This window comes from Peromyscus maniculatus, chromosome 7, assembly GCF_049852395.1.
Source record: "Peromyscus maniculatus bairdii isolate BWxNUB_F1_BW_parent chromosome 7, HU_Pman_BW_mat_3.1, whole genome shotgun sequence".
NCBI classification, from domain to species: Eukaryota; Metazoa; Chordata; class Mammalia; order Rodentia; family Cricetidae; genus Peromyscus; species Peromyscus maniculatus.
In genome coordinates, this window is record NC_134858.1 from 28536989 (window position 1) to 28545761 (window position 8773).

The following is an 8773-nucleotide window of genomic DNA, read 5'->3' on the forward strand; positions in this document are numbered from 1 at the left end:
CACCTTTTAAGGATGAGGACCGTGCTTTGACTCTGAGTACAAACTGCCACAGGCAGTTATAAACTGAACTGAAAATACTGTCTACCACTGAGTCCACCCAAGCAACTGGACCAGAAACTCAGCTGTTGAGGATTTCAATGGGATCTGAAGTCCAGGAGCAACCAGCCCACTGTCCCCAGCCCTAAGCCAAACCAAGCTTTCGTCACTGATCAACTCTTACAAAAGTCAGTTTTCTTATATGCAAAATGGGGTTGATAATACAACGTACTTTCTCAAGTTGATATGAAGGCAAACCATGTGTAGTCTACACAAATTTGCAATCTATAAACACAGTTCACTAATGTGCATATAGAAAACCCTCTGTTAGCTGAGACAACAACCGTATTATACAACCTTCCTAAAGGAGTCTAGATGTCCCTCCTCAAGGCCTGAAACAGCGAGAGCTACCCACTGGGTCACAACACAGAGTTCAAAGTGGATGCCTTTGCTAAGTATGTCGGGAAGAGCAGAGTAAATAAATTAGCACAAGAACATTCCAGTATCATTTTCCTGGTCCCTTACATCAAAAACTTCTTTTAGCACTGAGTGAACTAAGAAAATCCCAGAGACAGTTGCAAACCTCTCTGCCTGGATTTCCCAATGATCTGTTCTCCCACGGAAGGACAGCCTACAGATGGAAAACAGGTAGACATGCCTTGGGCAAGGAACTTCCAAAGAGGAGTGGAGAGACACGGAAGTTTCCAAAGTACAAAATCAAAATGACACATCTCCCTTTGTTTGAGAAGCAGCAGACTGAAGCTCTTAAAACCCCCCTCGGAGGTGGTGTTTTGAATGCCCGGAATCAATAAGTCTGCAGTTGGAAGGGAGACTGAGGACGAGCAAAGCCTGAGCCTCATCTAGTAACTGAAGAAGGAACCCTCAAAGAACAAGTCTTTTCCACAAGGTCACTGGCTGCCAGAGCTGTGGTTTTTACCCCTGGGAAAACATGCCCAAGAGAGTCCATTTAAAGGACAGGGGATCTGTTGGGGCACATAGTTCCAAAGGTTTTCATCCATGGTCAGCTGGCTCTTTGTTTCTGGGTCTTGAGGAAACAAAACATGATGGTAGGCATTTGAGAGGACATTATTCACTTCATGGCAGCCCAGAAAAAAGGAGGGGGAGAGAAAGACACAAAACCACAGAGACAGACAGACAGACAGAAAGAGAGGGAAACACAAACAGTGGGGCTTTCCGCTTCTCTTTTGTATTCCATCCAGGCCCCTCGAGGTGTGTCTTCACACACACACACACACACACACACACACACACACTCATACACACACACACCGTTACTTCTCTGAAATACCTTCACAGATGCACCCAGGACTGTGCTCTCCTGATCTCTTGGGCATCCCTTAATCCAATCTAGTCAATAATCAAGATTAACCATCAGAGTAGTTGTTCAGGCCATTGGACCCATCTCCAAATAGGTAAGTTATGAAGAAATAAGAATAAAACAAACAGAGTACCCCAGACTCATGGGAACTAAGAGAAATTTCCACTCAGAAATCAAGTATTTATCTAACAATCTCCAAGGCAATGTATGTGGTTCAAGTTTTCTAAAGATGGTGGAACAAAAGAGCAGTGTCCTGAACCAATGGGAATCTCCATTTCAGATAGAGGCTGGGCAGCAGGGAGATCCAGCTAGGTTGCATAAGGAAGATTTTCTGACCCAAGTATAATATGTAGCACTTCTCATTTTGAAGATCTTCATTTTTTTTCAGCCTGCCTCCAATCCACTTACCAGTCCAGTCTGGACTATATTCCACATTAAATCCCAGGGTTCCTTATGGGTAACATATGTTAGTGGAACATGTAGCCATAATATCTCGTAACTCAGTGATATTGTCTCTAGAGTTAATAGAACTCAGCTAACATATGCTTCTGCTATTCCCATCCCGAGATACAAGCATCGAAATATATTATGTACAACATATAGTTAATTGAAAGAAACAGGGGGTATATTAAAAAATAAATATGTTTATATGACCGGTGCTGAAATACATTTGAAATACCATCCAGTTGCCTTTGCAATAATATATGTAAACACTCTCTGACATCTTCTCTGATCTCTCTATCCTCCTTCATTTCAGTCTCCCATGACTTCTTGTACATTTTCCCAGAGCCAAGTTAACCACAGAATACTAAGACTAGAGCTCTGGGAGGTGTGATAGAGGAAATTAAGACAATGTGTAAAGAAGAATGGTGGGAGTCGGGAACAGCAGAAAAGTCAGTCGTTCCCTCCCTCTGAATTCTGGCAGCACTGGGTTTTAGAATTTAATCCCAAGAGGTTATTAAGCATGTCTGCTATTCTCCCCTCATTGCACAGTCATGTTCACATTTGAGGAATCACAGGGACTGTGTAGCTCTTTCATAAAGCAGAGAAGTTATTGAGATGGGAAAAAAGAATCTGCAGTGCTGTTTTGTAACAGTTTCCTCAGAGATTGGAACTTTCCATCCTGCAGAGAAGCTCCTTAAAGCTGCAAGGTAAACAACTCAAACTAGCTTCAGGAAGTCCCTGAAACTGACCAGATTCTTTAGGCTGCTCCCTGCCATGGTAAAGAAGCCAAATTGCAAGGAAGATTCTGAGACCAGCCAAGCTTCTAGGAAGATGCAGAAATCACCTGAGCTGCCTGGAAGAGGTTTATGCCAACTGAGTAACTTGGAAAGGACACTTTCCAACCCATGGAGCTGCCTGCAGGCTGTGCAGTGTGCTCCAGATTTTCCAGCTTTCATGAACTGTCACCAGTCCTGGGTGGGCTTTGGTGATGCAGCTGTCTTTGAGTCATTTCTGCTCCTGTGAGTAACCTCTCACCTATACTCCTGTAATAACCCCAATAAAACTCATTGGTTCACCAAGTTGGACACTGGTGCTCTCTGTACTTCGGTCTGTCATGGGATCCCTGTCTTGGGGGGGGTAAATGTGTGTGTTGTGTCTCCCCAGGGAAAGTTTTGTCACACACAAGTGTTAACTCAGGCTTGGGTCTCTTACTTGGTCTTTCTACTCCATCTTTTCTTATTCCAAACCAGGCTCACGCCAGCTCACCAGTTGTGGGCTGATTAAAATCTGATCTGATTTGAAGAAGAGATAGAAAATCCTTTCATGGGTCTCTGTTGCATACCAGACAAAGCAAGACCTCCCAGCGTGGCACGTGCAATCTTCCGGATCAGACTCCAGCCCAGCCCGCAAGCCGTCCATCCACCTGCCTCTTCTGTTGCATTTGCCCATCCACAGCAAGTTCTTTGAAAACCAGCTTTCCCATGACGTTCAGCAATCTGAGGAGCCTCCTAATCCTCACAACGACTTCTCTTCACTCTTCCAGGCTCACCTTAAGCACAATTTCCTCTGTGAAGTCTTTCAAAATCACCTCAAGAGTCCTGCAGTGGCTCCTGCTGGTGTTGTATACTCAACACACAAACCTCTACTCTAGACCCCATCACACTGACTCCTAGGCCTCGTGTGTACCTGCCTTCTCTGGCATTAGAGTCTACTTCTTCAGGATTCCGGCAGGTACTGAAGGCCAGCTGAGACATCCAGACTTGTGGGCTAACCAACTTCTGGCTTCTTGTACTTTCTGTTGTTGGACAGCCACTGTTGGACTAGCAAGACCACAGCATGTAGGCCACTCTAATAAAGCCCCTTTAGATAGATAGATAGATAGATAGATAGATAGATAGATAGATAGATAGATACATAGATACATAGATAGATACATAGATAGATAGATAGATAGATAGATAGATAGATAGATAGATAGATAGATAGATAGATAGATTCATTCCAAGAGCTCTGCTCCTTTAGAGAACCCTAATATAATTATTATATTACTACTGTGTGTCAAACACTCACTTAGTACAGGGACAATCAAGCCTCAGCTCCTTAGAGTATAAGCTAAGACAAGCAATGCATGTAATATCAGTGACAGAGGATGGAGAGGGAACCAGGAGAGCTCAGGCTGGAACTCCTACTGCTGAGGCTGTAAGTCCTTGGGGGGCGGCGTGGGAGGGGGGGGGGTTGAAAGGGGAGAGAACTAGAAACAAAGGAGGCTGTGGTGGTTTGAAAGAAATGGCCCCCAAGGGGAATGGCACTATTAGGAGGTGTGGACTTCTTGGAGTAGGTGTTCTCTTGTTGGAAGAAATGTGTCACTGTGGAGGCAGGTTCTGAGATCTCATATATGCTCAAGATACCACCAGATGTCTTGGTTCACTTCCTGTTGCCTTTGGATCAAGATGTAGAATTATCCAGCACCGTATCTGTAGGCAGGCTGCCATGTGTCCTGACGCCATGCTCCCCACCATGACGATAATGGACTAAACCTCTGAACTGTAAGCTGCCACCTCTATTAAATGGTTTCCTTTATAAGAGGTGCCATGGGCTTCTTCAGGAAAACACCAAATGGTGGATGACACTGGTGCAGCAGGAGGGCCCAGAGGACACGGGGGCCCAGGATTAGGAGGCCCCAGCAACTTCTGCAGAGGATTCAGCAGCAGTCTTAAGGGCAGAGGTCGTGGTCGAGGCTGTGGCTGTGGTCCAGGCCGCGGGGCTTGTAGAGGTACAGCTAAAGACAAGGAGTGGATCCCTGTCACCAAGCTGGGCCGCCTGGTTAAGGACATGAAGATCAAGTCCCTGGAGGAGATCTACCTGTTCTCCCTTCCCATCTCAGCACTGGGGAGGCAGAGGCAGGCAGATCTCCGTGAGTTCAAGGCCAGGCTGGTCTACAAAGCGAGTTCCAGGAAAGGCACAAAGCTACACAGAGAAACCCTGTCTCAAAAAACAAAAGCAAGAAATCCGAGATCATTGACTTTTTCCTGGGTGCATCCCTAAAGGATGAGGTTCTAAAAATCATGCCAGTGCAGACTTGGACTGGCCACCAGACCAAGTTCAAGGCTTTTGTCACTATTGGGAACTACAATGGTCATGTTGGTCTTGGTGTTAAGTATTCCAAGGAAGTAGCCACTGCCATCAAGGGGCCATCATCTTGGCCAAGCCTTCCATTGTCCCTGTGTGGAGAGGCTACTGGGGGAACAAGACTGGCAAGCCCCACACTGTCCCGTGCAAAGTGACAGGCCGCTGTGGCTCTGTGTTGGTGCGTCTCATCCCTGACCCCAGACGCACTGGCATCGTCTCTGCTCCTGTGCCCAAGAAGTTACTGATGATGCCCGGTGTGGATGACTGCTACACGTCAGCTAGGGTTGCACTGCCACCCTGGGCAACTTCGCCAAGGCCACCTTTAATGCCATCTCTAAGACCTACAGGTACCTGACCTCTGACCTCTGGAAAGAGACAGTGTTCACCAAGTCTCCTTATCAGGAATTCACTGACCATCTTGTGAAAACCCATACCAGCGTCTCTGTTCAGAGGAACCAGGCTCCAGCTGTGGCCATTATATAAGGGTTTTTATACAAGAAAAATAAAGTGAATTAAATCTGTTTAAAAAAAAATTTTTTTAAAAGCTGCCATGGTCATGGTGTCTCTTCACAGTAACAGAAACCCTAACTAAGACAGAGGCAAATGTGATATATCCAGATAAGGTCTACTGGCCTGCATTGCAGTAGCAGTGGAGGAAAGGAATGGACCAAGTTTAAAGACACTCTGTAGAAAGGGTCGTGTTGTGAGGACAGATGTGGTGTTCCCCACCATAATGCCATGATGTAATGTAGTCAGGGGTACCATCACCAGAGCCAGTACAGGCGGTTTCAATGTGCAGTCCCTCAAACTATGAGTGTCTCTAACTCTGTCCTCGTAACCATTTATCCCTTCAACCTCCAGATCCCCCGCCCCTCACACACACACACACACACACACACACACACACACACACACACACACACACGCAGCTAATAGCCTGGGGAGCCAACCATGGGAATCTGAAGGGAGTTAAGTATGCAGATTTCAGGAGCTGTTAATAATCTGGTTTTACCTCAAGCAATGACTGAGCATGGTAACTCTCTAGGAAAGTGTGTGAAGCAAGCTAAGTTTAATTCTGATGCAGGTCAGAAAAATATTTTTTTTCTTTTGCCTTGTACTATGCTTTGTAATTCCTTTTCACCCCTCCCCCCTTTTTGAAACAGTAATTTGCTGTGTAGCCCAGGGTACATATCAGGATCTTCCTGTATCTGCTCCTAAAGTGCACATGGTCCACAGAACACTGACAAGTAAAGGCCAGTAGAGAAAGAAGAGCTCATGGGGAATACTGAACTAAAAAAAATCCACAGAAATGATAACTCCAGCTCAGAAACTCCAAGGAAGCAAGAGGAACAGTCTTCATATTCTTTGTGCTTGGCACCTGGGAGATGCACAGATGATATATATATATACATATATATATGTATATATATATATGTGTATATATATATATATGTGTGTGTGTGTGTGTGTGTGTGTGTGTGTGTGTGTGTGTGTGTGTGTGTGTATTGTTTTTTCGAGACAGGGTTTCTCTGTGTAGCATTGCACCTTTCCTGGAACTCACTTTGGAGACCAGGTTGACCTCGAACTCACAGAGATCTGCCTGCCTCTGCCTCCGGAGTGCTGGGATTAAAGGCGTGCACCACCGCCGCCGCCCAGCCACACAGATGATATTTATAGGATACATGAAGAAGTAGCTTTTTTCGTCTTTTGATGCTAGAGATTAAACTCAGGGCTTCATGTGCTCTCCCACTGAGATGCATTAAAAATATCTGGATTAGAAGCCAGCAAATGACTCAACAGGTAAAAGTGCTTACCACTAAGCATAACAACCTGAGTCTGAGTCCCAGTACCCACAAGGTAGTAGGAGAAAACCACTCCTATAACCTCAGGCCTCCACATACAAAGGAACATCACACATACATACACACACTCATCCAAGATCAACAAAGATGCAATCTTAAAAATGTCCAAAGCCGGGCGGTGGTGGCCCACGCCTTTAATCCCAGCACTCCGGAGGCAGAGGCAGGCGGATCTCTGTGAGTTTGAGGCCAGCCTGGTCTACAGAGCGAGATCCAGGAAAGGCGCAAACCTACACAGAGAAACCCTGTCTCCAAAAAAAAAAAAAAAAAAAACAAATGTCCAAAGGTGTCCCAAAGGCCCTTCCCTGCAGCAGGATGTACTTTTTTTTTTTTACCTTGCTTGTCTTTGACTCTTCAGCATCAAGGAGAGACAGGCCTTGATCTTCTACATCTCAAACACCACGTGCTCAGGAAATACAAGCTAAATGCAATGTCAGCCCACAACCTTCCAGCTTATCTAAATAAAGTCTCTCTGTGAAAGGGATGCATCAGATATGATAAAATAATAATTACAAGCTATAAGAGAGAGACATGTGACTATCCACTATTCCTTCAAGATTATTCTTTAGAGACTGTTCTTGCAATTTAGGAAATCTGATATTTTTCCTAATTAAACACTTGAGGAAAGAGTGAGAAATTTAGTCTCCAGAACCTTGTAGAGTCACCTCCCCAAATCAGATCAGCAATGTCCAGGAGGCAGGCTTCCTACTGACTCCTAAGAGCCAGGAACCTGAGCAGGCAGAACCCCAGATGGATTAGGGAAATATCTATAAGAATAACCTTCAGTGATGGTCTTATTGGTTGGTTGGTTGGTTGGTTGGTTGGTTGGTTGGTTGGTTGGTTTTTTTTTTTTTTTCAGACAGGGTTTTTCTGTGTAGCCCTGGCTGTCTTGGAATTCACTCTGTAGTTTGAGGCTGGTCTCAAACTCAGGGATACACCTGTCTGTGCTCTCCCCCCCCCCCCCCCCCCCCCCGAGTGCTAGGACTAAAGGTGTGTGCCCTGTGCCTGCCTTTATCTACTGATTTAACAAAGAACACAGGCTGAAAGTAGCAACTATGGCAATTCTTTCCCTGGGAACTTCTCTCTGTGTGGAGTAGTGTCTAGTTGGGGCAAATTGAATGCTCACTTTATGCCAACCCCACATTGAATCTCTAATCCCATTGGCTTCACGCAGTAGCTGTTTGAGGTTTCCTGAAGCTATGTCTCCTAACCCAAAGCCTTACTTGCTGCTATGGCTTGAGCATGTTCTCCAAGGTCCCTGGGTAGGAAGCATGGGCTCTAATGTCGTTATGTGAAAAATGGTGAGGCCTATAAGAGGTGGAGCCTAGTGGGAGGTCCTTGGGGACATCACCCTCAAAAAAGTTGGCATAATTCTCCTGAGACCCTGGTTAGTCTTCAGTGGTCCCTCTCCACTATCCTGTGTCCTGTCTTGTCTTGCTATGTGAACCTTCTCACGTCTTCACCACCATGATATCATCTGTCATAATGTAATGTAGCCAGGGGCACCATCACCAGAGCTAGTACAGGCGGTTCCAATGCTCAGCCTCCAAAACTATGAGCCAAATAAGCTTGTTTTCTTCATAAACGGTCCACACTCCAGTATTTTGTTCCAATAGTGTAAGCAGGCCCAATACAGCTCCTATCTGGGAGTCCTATCTACAGAAACCTCTCTAACTCTGTCCTCATAACCACCTATCCCTTCACAATCCTGGGCCACTCCGTTACCAGCCTAGGGTGCTACTCTTGATTCATAAAATTTCTTATCCCCTGCCTGCATTTTACATTTTTTTACAATTGTTTTCTCTTTTTCTCTGTCTCTGTCTCTGTCTCCGTGTGTGTGTGTGTGTGTGTGTGTGTGTGTGTGTGTGTGTGTGTGTGTGTGTGTTTATATGTATGTCAGTGTATGTTTGTGTTGGTGTACATATGTGTGCATGTGTGTGTACAGGCCAGAGGTCAACCTCAGCTG

At 45.4% G+C, this 8773-nt stretch overlaps 1 pseudogene; it reads left to right on the top strand.

Annotated features, from left to right (window-relative positions):
• Positions 1-4435: 4435 nt before the first annotated feature.
• Positions 4436-5431, top strand: LOC143274392 (small ribosomal subunit protein uS5-like; annotated as a pseudogene).
• The last annotated feature ends 3342 nt before the right edge of the window (positions 5432-8773 follow it).